This window comes from Peromyscus californicus, unplaced genomic scaffold (assembly GCF_007827085.1).
Source record: "Peromyscus californicus insignis strain IS unplaced genomic scaffold, ASM782708v3 Scaffold_7__1_contigs__length_154581171, whole genome shotgun sequence".
Classification (NCBI taxonomy): domain Eukaryota; kingdom Metazoa; phylum Chordata; class Mammalia; order Rodentia; family Cricetidae; genus Peromyscus; species Peromyscus californicus.
Genome location: NW_026294595.1, coordinates 22,888,093 through 22,903,801, shown reverse-complemented (window position 1 = coordinate 22,903,801; position 15,709 = coordinate 22,888,093). Strand labels below are relative to the sequence as shown.

The window sequence follows — 15,709 nt, the reverse complement described above, 5'->3', positions numbered from 1 at the left end:
TAGTTACTTTTACTACTTACTTGAGCTAATTTTTGATACTTTTTTATTATCCAATTGGACTAAAAATTTTAAATTCATAACTTGTATATAAAAAAAGAGAGATACCAGGCTGCCACGCCTGCTTTGTAAAAAGCCTCAATCACTTATCTTTTCAGCTCTTGGAATGTTTAGTTCCTCCTCCTACCCAGTCTGTGTTTCTAACAGGATTAGAAAACAAAACTGTTGCCACAAACTGACCTACTCTGGTGATAGGATGGCCAAACACCCTAATTGTCATGCTAGAAATCCCATCCAATGACTGAGGGAACCGGATACAGAGATCCACGGTATCCACAGCCAGGCCCCAGGTGGAGCTCCAGGAATCCAATTGGCGAGAAAGAGGAGGGTTTATATGAGCGAGAATTGTTGAGACCAAGGTTGGAAAAAACACAGGGACAAATAGCCAAACAAATGGAAACACATGAACTATGAACCAATAGCTGAGGAGCCCCCAACTGGATCAGGTCCTCTGGATAAGTGAGACAGTTGATTAGCTTGATCTGTTTGGGAGGCATCCAGGCAGTGGGACTGGGACCTGTCCTCAGTGCATGTGCTGGCTGTTTGGAACCTGGGGCTTATATAGGGACATTTGGCTCAGCCTGGGAGGAGGGAACTAGACCTGCCTGGACTGAATCTACCAGGTTAAATTCAATCCTCAGGGGAGTCTTTGCCCTGGAGGAGATGGGAATGGGGGTGAGCTGGGGGGGGGGGGGGGCGGGAGGGGGGAGAACAAGGGAATCCGTGGCTGATATGTAAAATTAAATTAAATTATAAAATAAAAAAAGAAAAAAAAACCGTTACTGAAACATCACATTTAAGCACCTATCCACTGAATTTTATTATTTATTTATTTAATTATTTTGCTTTAATTTTTCATTGAATTTTGGCTTCCTCATATTATGCTGTTCTTTTTCTTGCTGACTTATTTGGGGAATGATACGGCACAGCCAGTTTCTTACAAGATGTAACAGATGAGGAAATTCTGCATTATGGTATTGAGAAGAGCAGATAGGCTCAGGCAACTAACTCAACTAATTGTGGCTTTTAAATGTGCATGCAGTTTGAGCATGTCCAGGTGATCCTATGGTATGGATGTTAATGGAGGAAAACTGATGACCCAGAACAATCCACAAACAAAGTAATGAAGGATCCTAGCAAAGAGAGCGTGGTAGTTGAGATTATAGATAGGCTGATCCTTAATTTTAAAAAAATATATTCTGGTGTTTTTCCATATCATACTCAAGAGGTTAAAAAATATATCACCCTAGTGACTAATTGTGAGACTTTCTAGCAGTTCTCTGGATTATGTGGTGTTGCCTCAGGTATTGCTCAATATGTACAGTGGAAATGTTGTCAAGGGGAATATAGAGGAGTTGTTCTTATTTTCTGCTGCACTCAAGGGAGTTTGTGTGTCTTTTACATAATTGGGTTTTATCTAAGAGTTGTTTTTTTTTTATACCAAAGTACATTCACTTCTTGAAAGTTTGGAGCTCTTCCATCTGTCCCTTACAACAGAAATTTCCATTTAGTGCTGTCCTCCTTCAGTTGTTAGTGTAACAAAGGTTTGTTGATAGTTTACATGGCACCCTGGTCATCTGATGAACTTCTGAGGAATTCATCCTTATGATATTGTATATGTGTCTCTTTTGCTTTCTAATGCTCTTCACTCTATCACCCTTAATTTTCTTTAACTGAAGCACGACTTCTGTACCAAAATGCCGAAGTCTCTCTGTCTGACTGCACTTATCACTTCCGTAAGCTTTTGTAGAGGCCTTCTTCTGGTCCTTAGCTTTGTTATCTACACATCTGAGGGTATTACCAACGCTATTAAAATATATTGAGTGTACAAGCTTTAATTTATATAAATACATCAAATACTTTTGGTACTATAATCATTATGTGTAGTATTATCTTTCTATTTATTTTTAAAGAAAATGCATGCCTCTATAGCATCTGGTAGCTTGACTTAATAGTTTACTAAACAGTACTCAATCATTTCTTTACTTTATCTAAGACACCAACATTAATGTCATATTTTTATCAATGGCACAGTTTGTCCAAATTCATTACATTTTACAATCATGAATTGGGACTGTAGCTGCAAAGTTTTTCTCTGAGTCACCAAGCCCCCACAGTTTTGCAGCCCACTTATAAAATAATCACTCAGAAGCTCATATTAATTAAACTTGCTTGGCCATTAGCTCAGGCTAACTATTGACTAGTTCTTACATCTTAAATTAACCCATTTTTATAAATCTGTACCTTGCCATGTGGCTCATGGCTTACTTGTATCTTTACTTCTTGCTTTTCCTGGAGGCAGCTGGCAGCATCTCCTGACTCAGCCTTCCTGTTCTCAGAATTCTCCTGTCTCTTTGTCCCACCTATACTTCCTGCCTGACTACTGGCCAATCAGCATTTCATTTATTAACCAATCAGAGCAACACATTCACAGCATGGGACCTATGAGATGGCTTAGTAGGTAGAGATGATTACCATGTAAGCAAGGGGACTTGAGTTTGATCCCAGGAGCCATGTAATACAACGTTGCCCTCTGACTTTTACATGCACACTTTGGCACATATACTTGCCCTGTATAAATCATACACACAATACTAGTAAGTTTTTAAAAGCATACAAGAACTTTTTAGTCTCCAATCCTCTTTTATATCTAGTGTCATTTAATTTCTTCGGGTTTTTATTGTTTCTTATCAGAATTATCATGTCTTATAATTGATTGTCCTGTCTTCAATCTTTGCTGCTTTTGAATATCTCTTGTTTATGCAGACCTTGGAGAATCCTGTGGAAGAGGTGGGAGGTAGGATTGTAAGAGCCAGAGGGGTCAAGGACATCACAAGAAAACTTAGAATCAACTAATCTGGGCTCATAGGGGCTCGGAGAGACTGAACCGCTAACAAGAGAATCTGCATGATACTGACCTAGGTACTCTGTACATGTTTTACATAGTGTAGCTTGGTCTTTTTATGGGACTCCTAATATTGGGAGACTGTCTTTGATTCTTTTGCTGGCTTTTAGGACCCTTTCCTCATACTGAGTTGCCCTGTCCTACCATAGTAGGAGAGGAGGTGCCAGTTCTTACTGCAAGTTGGTATGCTATGTTTGGTTGATATCCCCAGGAGGCCTGACCTTTTCTGAATAGAAAAGGAGGAGAAATGGATGGTGTGGGAGGAGAGGGGAGGAGAGGAGAGATGGAGAGCTGCAGTTGCTGTGTTTTAAAACAAAGAATGTCTCCTGGTTTGGTAATTTTTTAAAATAAATTTTGAAGTTTTCATTTGTATCTTCTGAAGTGCATAATAACACAATACCTCAGCATCTCACCCTACATTGCTATAAAAATTTGTGAGCCTTGCATTGAAGTTGCTCTGCAGTATATCCTTAATGTGCACTTTTTTCTTTCCCAATTCCTCCTTGAACCCTCGGGCCTTCATCCCCGACCTTCAAGGGGTCTGGATCACTTTTCTTCCTAGACTTTCAATACGCTCATCTGTCCTCATTTTAATGAACTACTGTTGCTGTGAGGCCATGGCAAAGGGCCCTTTCAATGGAAGGACTTATGAGTTCTCCCCCAACCCTCAAAGGAACAAATATACTTGTGACACCTGTTTTTGGAATCTGGGCTCTCTCTGCTCTTTGTCTCTGGATTTTTCTGTGCTACCCAGTATCTTAGTAAGTGAGAGTGCAGTTACTTCTTCCATGGCATTGCTTGATCTGTGTTGGCTGCTGCTGCATATTTTGGAACTACATTTGAATTGAGTTCAGCTGCATGATGAATAATTGGTTGGTGACAATAATGCAATTTCATTTTAAAATTTGTGTAATTCTGGTACATGTGCAGAAAGGAAAAGTGGCTCCGACCATCTCTCCCAAGTCTGGGGACCATTTTGACACATTTTTCTTTGATAAGCTTTTAGGAATATGTAGTGATTGAATTATTTTAGTAATTTTAATTTATAACAAGATTGAAATATAGTTGAAACAAATTACCCTCTTAATCACAAGATAATATTTATATAAAAAGTGAGATTACTTATTCCTAAGTGCATTCCTTTTCTGTTCTTGACTTTTAAGTTAATCTTTGAAGGTAAATTTGTCTCTAGTTGCCTTTATTTTGGGTTATTTCTGTTCTCTGTATCATCAGAAATTGTCCAATCTTCTTTTACTTTAATGATCTTAACCATTCATTTTTCATGCAAAACCCCACCCTATATTAATGTAGTTTTACAGTTAAGATTTCATGTCATAGAGGTGCAGACATTTAAACTTATAGTTCCCAGAAGCATCCTATTTCAGTCACATTGTATAAACTGATATTAAATCTGAAATGTATTATCATTACAATAATGCAAAATACTTATACATGCATGAGGATATAGTTATAGTTGTTGAGGGAACCATAATTTTACGTTTTTTGACTTTCTTGCACATACAGTTTCTGCCATAATTTTAAGTCAGTGCATTTTCTTCATTGACTCTAAGGTAATGTATTTGTTGTTTTGTTTATCTTAAATATAAGTTTTCATTGGCTTCATTTTTTTTCCTTCTGTATGTCTATAAACCTGTACTAAGATCTGCTATCTCTACAAAGCAAAGTACCAAAGGAATACTTTTGTACAAAAGTAGTTTTTAGCTTCATGTATGGTGATATTCTCTTGACACACCCTCCCCACACACACACATGCGCCCCCCCCAACACACACACACACACACACACACACACACACACATCCTCACACATTTATGTTAGATTCTGGCACATTATAGAAGCAGGTATCATATCACTACCTGCTGTTGAAAGTGTTGATGATACTGAATTATTTATTTTATCTTCTTCTACACTATCCAAAATCATTTTGGGTACTTTGACACATTTTTGTCTCTTCCATATGGATACTTCATGGTGGCAGAGTTGCCAGATGCTCAGGTTTTGTGACAGTCTTAGTTTTTCAAGGACTGTTCTTGGGAAAATCTCGCCCTGTTTCTGATTCCTATGGAGTGGTAAAGTATGAACATTTATTTGAAAGTGTTTTTCAAAGCAAAGAATAATTATTATGAGAAATTTACTAGACTGTCCCCCTGGAGTGTATGAACTTTGGGGACTTACTGAAAGACCACTTTGTCATTCAAATGCCTGGTGTCATACTTAAAATGAGTAACAGGACTATATATATAAATTTGGGGATTAAACAAATTTGGGCATCTTTCACTTTCACCATTTGAGATATCGAAGGTTTGCTGTCAACATCGCTTCAGCTGTATATCTATATTTCAGTTTCCAAAAGGCAATGATAAAGAGCACCATGTCACTATAGTTTAACTTTTTTCTGTTACTAACTACACAGACTCATATATTACATATAAATATGTGTGCATATATGCATATAGTCACATATATGCTATGCATAAATATATTTATGTATGCTAAATATTAATTAATAGAAAGTAGACATATGTGATCTAAGGTAGCTTTTTCTGTGTTTTCTGGATTAGTAGATACTCACACTGTCCTAATGTTTTAGCACTTAACTGTCATTACACCCTGAAATATTGTCCAGTGTCGTTTTTAAGGCTTTCTGTTTTATGCCAAAGGCCAAGTTTAGATTCCCTTTTTGCTTCTTTTATGACGTTCTGCGTATTTCCTGATACTTATAAACTATATGTACAGGTGGATGAAAGAAAGAAATAGTTCACTCAGATGGGAAACTGTCAAATCTGGGCTAGTTGTCTACCATGGCTGAGATGGAACGTGGCTGGATTACCATTGTGTGACCTTGTGACACATGGCCATCAATCATATGAGTCTTCAGTAGAGGCACTGAGAGACTAATTTGAGAGGTAGATGGATATTTGTAGAGTCTTTTAGTTCATATTTTTACTTATATTCAAGTACATTGTGTGTGTGCTTTGTGAGACAGAAGCCAAGGCAAGTGTTTATAAGCTTTTTCTTGACTGAATAGAAGTTATTTTTCCTCATGTGTAGACTAATTTTCATTCAGACTTCTAGCTTGAAACTGTATGCAGGATTGGAGTTAGGCAACCAGACTTCAAAACTCTGCATCTGTATTGGCTCTGGCAGTACCTCTAGCTGACTTAGAGCAGACTTCTGCATTTTGCACTCAGTCACTTAGTATGGAAATATTGAATAGGAAATTGAATTCTTTCTTACTGTGATATAATTGATGATTGTGATATACACTATGATATAATAGAAAAATAAACATACATCTGAAGTTACCATGTAGTTTAGATTTCTTGAATGACTTTCATGCTTATTTTAGATATTTCTAATATTTTATAGTGTTTTCTACATTTTACACCCCCATACATATGTAACTATTAGTTAATTTATAGATTAAAAAAGAAGTCAATTATTTAAGTTGTCAATGATAGTTTTTTTTTTTAAATAGATGTACAGACTTTCCATTTTCAGTTTACTCTATTTGATCTTGCAAAGACTGGCTTTTGAGTTTTTCCTCTCTCTGAATAGATTGAAGACTGTAAGTTAGAATTTTCTCATGAAGGATTCAGGAAATTAATGTTTATAAAAGTGTTTGTCTTTGAAGTAAGAACGTAAAAGGTCATAGTCTAGTCTTGGAATTTTCTGTATGGCAAATGTGTTGCTGATTAGTCAATAAATAAAATACTGATTGGCCATTGGCTAGGCAGGAAGTGTAGGCGGGACAAGGAGGAGAATAAAGCTGGGAAGTGGAAGGCTGAGTCAGAGAGACACTGCCAGCCGCCACGATGAGAAACAGCATGTGAAGATGCCGGTAAGCCACGAGCCATGTGGCAAGGTATAGATTTATGGAAATGGATTAATTTAAGCTGTAAGAACAGTTAGCAAGAAGCCTGCCATGGCCATACAGTTTGAAACCAATATAAGTCTCTGTGTTTACTTGATCGGGTTTGAGCGGCTTGGGACTGGCGGGTGGCAGAGATTTATCCTGACTGTGGGCCAATCAGGAAAACTCTAGCAACAACACCTTCAGGCTTTTTCTGTTGGAAACAATGGACTACATCATTGAACATTTTAAAAAATGTATTATTCTTATTATCTTACATCCTGACTGCAGTTTCCCCTCCTTCCCACCTCCCTTCTGCCCCTGCCCCCATATACTCTTTCTTCTTTTATTCAGAAAAGTTCAGGCCTCCCATGGATATCAACTAAACATGGCATATCAAGTTGCAGTAGGACTAGGCACTTCCCCTATTATTAAGACTGGGCAAAGCAACCCAGTATGAGGAAAAAGGTCCCAAAAGCTAGCACAAGAGTCAGACAGCCCCTGCTCCCACTATTAGGAGTCCCACAAGAAAACCAAGCTACTAAATTGTAAAACATACGCAGAGGGCCTAGGTGAGTCCCATGCAGCTCTCTGGTTGGCGGTTCAGTCTCTGTGAGCCTCTAAGAGCCCATGTTAGTTGTTTCTGTGGGTTCCCTTGTGGTATACTTGACAGCTCTGGCTCCCACAATCTTTCATCCCCCGCTTCTGCAGGATTCCCCAAAGTCTGCCCAATGTTTGGTTGTGTGTCTCTCCATCTGTTTCCATCAGTTGCTGGATGAAGCCTCTCTGGTGACCATTTGACTAGGCACCAATTTATGAGTATAGCAGACTATCATTAGGAATAATTTCATTGACTTTTTTTTTTTTTTTTGGTCAGTTGTGTTTGTTTGGTTCTATCCTAAGTTTATGAGCTATATAGCCTCTGGGTCCTGGCCCTGGCCCTCTAGTTAGTATCAGCAGTGGGCTTCCTTTCATGGCATGGATCTCAAGGTGAACCAGTTTTTGGTTGGCCACAATTTCTGTGCTATTAGCACATCTTGTAGACAGAAAAAATTGTAGATAACAGCTTATATAGTTGGGTTGGTGTCCTATTCCCTCTACTTGAAGTCTTGCCTAGTTACAGGAGATAGCCAGTTCAGGCTCCATACCCCTATTGCTAGAAGTCTTAGTTAGGGTCACCCTCATAGATTCCTGGGAGTGTCCATTGCTCTAGGTTTCTAGCTTATCTCAGAGATGCCCACCCAATTCCAGTTGTCTCTCCCAGTACTCTCTCCTCCGTCCTCCCCCAACCTGATTCTTCCTGTTTCCATCTACCCCCTCTCCTCCACCAGCAATGTCTATTATATTTCCCCTTCCCAGGGAGATTCATATGCACCCCCCCACCCTTGAGCCTTCCTCATTACTTAGCTTCTCTGGGCCTATGGATTGTAAAGAATAGCTTGGTTATCCTTTACTTTACAGCTAATATCCACTTATAAGTGAATACATATCATGTTTGTCTTTCTGGATCTGGGTTCTTCACTCAGGATTATTATTTTCTAGTTCCATCTATTTGCCTGCAAATTTCATGATGTCATTGTTTTTAACAGCTGAGTAATGCTCCATTGTATAAAGGTACCACAATTTCTTTATCCATTCCTCAGTTGAGGGACGTCTCGGTTGTTTACAGTTTCTGGCTATTATGAATAAAACTGCTATGAACACAGTTGAGTAAGTGTCCTTGTGATAGGATGGAGCATCCTTTGGGTATGTGCCCAGGAGTGGTATAGCTGGGTCTTGAGGTAGATCGGTTTCCAATTTTCTAAGAAACTACCTTATTGATTTCCAAAGTGGCTATACAAGCTTGCACTCCCACCAGCGATGGAGGAGTGTTTGTTCCATTAGCTCCACATATTCCCCAACATGAGCTGTGACTTGTGTTTTTTATCTTAGCCATTCTGACAGGTGTAAGATGAAATCTCAGAGTAGTTTTGATTTGTATTCAATGAACATTTTTTTCCCTCTCAAACATCCCTTGAGTGCCTACTATATACAGTATACTTTTAACATTTGTAGTAATTGTCTAGGTAAACCCTTATAAACAAAGTGATATGCAAAGTAGCAAAACATCAGTGTATTAAATTATTTGTGGGAGGTACTTTTCCAATTGGAATATAAACACCAATTTTAGAAAAGATGTAGAATTTTTTTTTTTTTTTTTTTTTAGTTTTTCGAGACAGGGTTTTTCTGTGTAGCTTTGTGCCTTTCCTGGAACTCACTCTATAGCCCAGGCTGGCCTCCAATTCACAGAGATCCTCCTGTCTCTGCCTGCCAAGTGCTGGGATTAAAGGTGTGGGCCACCACCACCTGGCTAGAATACATATCTTAGATTTACCAAAACTAACAATGAAGCAATAGTCAAAACACAGGGATAATCTCTATGAAAAACAGCAAAAAATAACACAAATCAGTGATTAAAAAGTGCAACAGAGGAAAGCATTCTGGAAAACATATTCAGGACCTGGAAAGATGGATTAATAATTAAAAGTGATTTCCGCTGTTCCAGAGGACCTGAGTTGGTTTCTAGCACAAATACCAGATGGTTTGCAATGGCCTATAACTACAGCACCTAGGGTTTTGACATGCTCTTCTGGCCTCTGTGGGTACCTGCACTCATATGTGTGTTTTTATGCATACTCAAAACTTAAAAAAAAAAGCAAAAAAAACATTATTTAAAAGAAAAAAATCAAATGTTCATAAACAACAAAAAAAAAGTTTTTTTTTTCCTGGTTTTTTGAGACAGGATTTCTGCACCTTTCCTGGATCTCACCTCTGTAGCCTAGGCTGGCCTCAAACACACAGAGACCCACCTGGCTCTGCCTCCCGAGTGCTAGGATTAAAGACCTGTACACCACCATTGCCTGGCTCCAAAAAATAGAATTTTAAGATCTATTAGGGAATGAATCCTTAGAAAGTGTTTTAGTTTGTGCTGTATAATTATAGAAGTGACTTAAAAAGTAGAACCATTATATTTTCCATGTTTGCTTATCCCTGCACAACTGTAGATTAGTTGGTATGCAAGGAAGCAGGTTTTATTATTTTTGTTGTATTTTAATTTTCATTGTATCATAAATTTCAAGCCTAAATACTGAAATTGCCCAAAAGCTGCTGTGTATCTTCCTCTCCTTTCTCCACCGTCTCAGACATATATAAATTTGAGCCTTCATATCCATACAGATGATGTACACCGATTGCTCTGGCTTTCCAGGTCAGTGTCTCCTTAGATACGTGTAAATGCAGACAACACTGGTAGTGCTATGACCGGACTTGCATCCATTAACTTGGATCTCCAGTCTTCTTACGTTATGTAGTGTTTAGAAATGAACCCCAGAGACTCTTGAGTGGAATGAACTCAAGGGCAAAGAACGTTCCAATATAAAATATTACGTGTGTTAAGGAATAGTCATCAACCATAAATTAGTCAAGATTTGAATTACAAATATTTTACATACTAATTATATTAGTTTATGGAACTAAAACACTATATGAAGTGTTCCCAGAACACTCCGTAAGTTAGATGTCTTTGCATGTTAATTGACTGGTTTCTTTAAGCCCGACAATCATAAATCCCCAAAGATAATAGAAATTATTATTAGGTTATTACACATTCCTTATCTTTATACCAAGTTGACTCTCAACTTTCCCCTTGAGTTTCTTTTCTTTGAATTACATCTTAAATATTTGATATATTAGAAAGATGAAATAGAAAATACCTGAAGCATCATTTGAAACTCTAAGAAGTAAGTAATAGTCTCATTGAAAACTGATATAAAATGATACATCCTAGAATTGTTTTGGTTTCTTAAGTATGATGGGACATGGATGTTTTCGAATTTCTTTTAATGGTAAGAGTGATGGCTACATCGAACACTTTCAACAAAGAATCAACTGGTTTTGTTTTTTAACTGTCACTGAGGGAATGAATGAATGATTGATTGATTTAAAGGTAAATATTAAAAACTGTTGAAAATAGGGAACAAGAAAGATTCAAGTTGTGCCATATTAGGGAAATCCTAGGATACTAAAGTAAATAGTGACAGGTCTAATGTATCTCAGCGAAGAGTATATATACTTGAATGGGAGGAAACACACTAACATAAAATATGGGAGAAACATTTAGAGACGGTATTTAGTAAACCAGAATATACAGTCTTTAACAGATGTACTTGATGACTTAGGTCCTTTGTCTAACTAAATCTTCAATTTTCTTTCTATTATATGGTCTCACTTACAAGCTGGCATCTGCTTATATTCATATTTATGTACTAATTCACCCTATGATTTGTTTTGATCCTTGTGTTTAGTAATGTCACCACTACCTATCTGCTTATGCAAGCTAGAAACCTTTGAGTCATAGGTGGTCTTTGCCTTTCAGTAAGCAAGCTAGGCATGTTTCTTTTATCATTCTCAATATCAGCCGTTCTTTTCTAGCCCAGTGTCTGTTCACTTTCTTGAGATTTCAGTAGGTTGACTTCTTCATTGGAATAGGCGCTGCTGGAATGCATGTCTTTGGCAATCTTTGCCAGCAGTCCTGTAGTCCAGTCACTCAAGAATTATGTGATGAATGAGAGGAATAAAGTTCTTCATATCAATATGGTTCTTTATATAATTTATGTTCTATTTCCCAGCATAGATGATAATGAGTATCATTGACATAAAAATAGTGAGTTCATTCTAATTTCAGATGATTAAAAATCGCACTGAAGAGGTGGCGAAGGGTGTAGATGCAGAACAACATGACTTGAAGCTCCCCTTTACTTTTCATAACCACTCTTGCCCTTTTCTTGTCATCTCATAGTCGCTCTCTTCCTTTCATGTTCCTCTCTTCCAGCCTCACCATTTGACATCACTCTAATCAAGGAATCTTCACCACAGTTGCTGGCTTTTGGTTGTTTGTTTGTTTATTTACTTTGTCTTCTTTCTGTCCTCTCATGATTCGCTACAGTAGAAAAGTTGTCTGGTATATGAAGTAATCTTAATTTTTTTTGTAAAATGTGTAATTAAAGTAATAATCATAATAATAACTGATAATACAAAGGCAACTCAACATATATTAGGTACCTGAATATAAAAAACATTGCTCTAGTTAGTCAGTAAATGTAACTAAAAATCATACTTTAGTTGTTGTTGTTTTTTTTCCATAGGACAATTTCTTGCTATATTGTCTAGGCTGCCTCAGACTCACTATGAAGCCCAAGTTGCCCTCAATCTTGTAGTCCTTTTTCTGCCTCCTGAATGCTAGGATTACAATCATACAATACCATGCTTTTCGAGAAGTACTTTTTAATATGGTAAAGCAATGTGCTGTTAAGGGTTAAGAGCATAAAATAAAAACTCTGCAAACAGTTATTTATACTTACTGAAAACTGAGAAGAATGAAAAACCCAAATCCTTTTTCTTCTTAAAATCTTTCAGTCTCTTGTTCTGTCCATAAAATAGAGGATTGTGTTTGTGTCTTTCCAAGGTCCATGCACCTTTTCAGTCTCACCTTTGTCCAAACTGAGCTGCATTGTCCTTGGTCTCCATTCAGTCAAGCTAGTTATTTTCTTCTTAGTCTCCTTTTGTTCTCTGTCATACACCCATCATTGAGTTTACAACCTTGCAAAAAATAGGTGAGTGATACTTGGTGGATGAAGCTCTTTTTGGAGTGATAATAGGTGATCTTTGTAATTTAGTATTTAAAACATTTTTTTCTAGGATATATCTTATTAATCATCAAGAGTGTAAGGGGGAACCCTGCATTGTCCCATTCCAGAATTGGATAGTTCAATAGATGAAATTGAACTAATTAATATGAACTTATAAATTTGATTTTTACCATGGAAGTCAAGAGTCTGTTTAGGAAAGTCAGCTAAGTAAGCATGAATGAAGGAGTATTAGTTTAGAGAAAGATGACCCATTTAGATAATACAGCCACTGGTCAAATAAGGCTATTCAACTTAGTCACGTCAAATCAGTTTTATGTGCTGGTAAGTACTCTTCACTATATTTGGCTGGTCGTATGTTGACAGTACGGTTTTAGTTTTTCTCCATCACGACAGATAAGTACTCAGAACTTAAATGCATAATGCTGGGGAGTGGCTATCAAATAGCCAGAGCCTAAAAGATGGAAGAAAAGAACAAACTTTAGTAACGATATGGAGTATAGGAATCATATCTAAGAGTTAGGTGTTTACTAAAATAACACAGATGGAAGAATTTGCTTTTTGTCAAAGGTCTACTGAAGCTATATGAATTTTATTTAAAAATGCATTTAGGAATATGCATGTCTGTATACACATATGTATGTAACAACGAAGAAAAAGAGGATGTGAATTTAAAAGGGAGCAAGGGTAGGAGTTCATGGGAGGATTTGGAGGGAGTAAACAGAAGAGGGAATGATGGAATTATGTTATAATCTTTAAAAAATTTTTAAAATTAGAAATAATAAAAAATAAACTAAGTCCTGGTAAATCAAACATGCTGGGTTGCAATTTATTCTTGAGTTATCTGTAATAAAATGTTTGCTTAAAAAAAATAATGAATGACACAGCCAAACTGGTATCTCTATTCAGTCTTGTTTCCTTATGTAGTCAGTAATTGCAAGTATAGAGTATACTGCTGAGAAGATTTTGTGGGTCAAGCTAGAGAAAACAAAGTTCACTAGAGTTCATGTGTGGTGGCCATGACAATGAGTATAAGCCCTCTGCTCTATTTGTCACTGAATATCCATACTATCAAAGATGCAAAAAATAGCATCTCAAAGATCATGCTTATAGGCAAATTTCAGCATTTTCTTTATACATTAAGCAAAGAGAGTGACATATATGTGCCTTTTATTCAAGCTGAACAGAAAAGAATAAATTCCTTTATTTTAAATTTCCTTGCAGGCATGAAACAATGAAAGCACGTATATGGACACAATTCCAAATCTCTGAACTTATATTCATGTGCTTATAGCATTGAGCCATGTTGGTTAAACAATTATGATAGCAACTTATTTGTACTTGGGCAAAGTGGTAAGCTAATGAAGTATCTGTTAATTTGAATTCTGTAGACATTTTAAATATAGGTTTCTTTTACAGAGATAAAAGTTGCAATTTAAAGCTCTTTGGTGGTTTAAAAACAGCTTAATTCTGTAGTAGCCCTATAATAAGTACTAATCCAGCTTATACAATGATTGTAGTATGTCATGTTTATGAACGATTGCCCAACTGCTTTCTCTGGGCTTTATGTTAATTTAAAAATATTAAGCATAAAACCTTATAAGATCTTCCTGCTGAGATAAACTGTTTAATTTAACTTGTGCTCAAGCAGCAGCTGTCAGAAATTATCTTGTTCCTAGTGGTTTTTGTTCTCACCTTATGCCCTTTCCTGCCAGAGTCCCACTGTGGGATGATAAAGTATATCTTATGAAGCTTTATTTCTTAAATGGTACCTGAGGCAAGATGAGCATTGGTAGCTGAGAGGTAGCTCCTGACTGAATGATGCCTTTCATTGTCTAATGATCAACTTTCAAAAATTGGTAGTTTGAACCAAAGCAAAAAAAATTCTGTGGAGTATAGCTAGCTGCATTCGTTTTGTGGGCATTTTCATTACTTTGGGTTGTAGAGCTAAAGATCCAAAGAATTGCCTGTTCAATTTAGCACTTTACCAGTGAAAAAACAGAGAAATACTTAACTAGTAGATAGAGATAAAGGAATGCTGTTTTAGCATTTGTTATGAGATATAATTAATTTCTTAATGATTAAGCACACTAAAGGAAATGGTATTGCAGTGTCAAATTATGAAGACTGAAAAATCATTGGCATGCTGGGGGAAATCTTCCTATATCAAAGTTAACAGTTTGGCTGGAGAATATCTAAGATGATAGATTTGCTTTTTTGTGGAATGTTAAATAAATTTTTTCTTTTACTTAATAATATTCCTCAAAATCTGTCACTTTAACATATAGAACTCATCAAAACTCAAAAGAGGACAGTGAATAGCACACATCGAATTCAGTCAAACTGAATTCCGGTTTATGCTATAAATACTTAGTAATAACCATGCCTTTTGTGTGAAAGGCTAGTGCTGCAGATTATGTGAACACATCAAGTTAATCATTTTCTTGTCAACAAGGGGGTTTATAGTCAGAGTAATCATTTGAATAACAAGGATGGTATTTCGTATTTAAGTCTAGACCAACAGAAGTATTTGTATAGTAAGTCTCCCTCCAGCCATAGTAACTGTGGTGCAATGAAAACAGTTCAGTGGTTTTTGCTTTGGCACTGACTCCTAGTGTGGTTGTAGAGAACACTCAATTTTTCTGCACTCAACTTTTTAGAATTAAGCTGGAAGGGTTATCTGAATGTTCCCAGCTGTCCAGGTGCTGTCCATTTTTGTCTCTGTATGTGGTAGGCATCTCATCAGGGAGCCCTTTCCAGACTGTCTAAATCTCTTAGTACTCCCTTTTTGTTTGTTCCTCTAATGCTGTGTGTATGACTCCATAAAAGTCAGTAGTCATCCTTCTGGCCTGTCTTGATCAATATTTTCTGTTCTTCTCAACTTTCTTTATCACACAATAGGCATTTAACTAAATGCAGAGTGAGAGCAAATAAGTATTTTGATTTATTTATAAACATGGATAGATAAACTTCCAGTTTTTTTCTACAATCAACCTTTTATCTTTTTTTATTTGGTTTTTATAAGGGGTTTTACATATCTAGTGCCAGCCATTAGCAGTCTAGTAATAGAGGAAAAAAGATTTTCTTCTTAGTCTAAGGATTATAGGATACTTTAAAGGGGGCATTGAGCACACATGCCAACAGAAAAGACCACACTACATAAGTGTATTGCATAAATTAAAAGAAGTT

General features: G+C 36.7%; 1 protein-coding gene across 14 annotated transcripts in view; it reads left to right on the top strand.

The window, feature by feature from the left end:
* Positions 1 to 15,709, top strand: part of Gtdc1 (glycosyltransferase like domain containing 1) — a 376,640-nt gene that overhangs the window by 179,666 nt on the left and 181,265 nt on the right. The window lies entirely within an intron of this gene.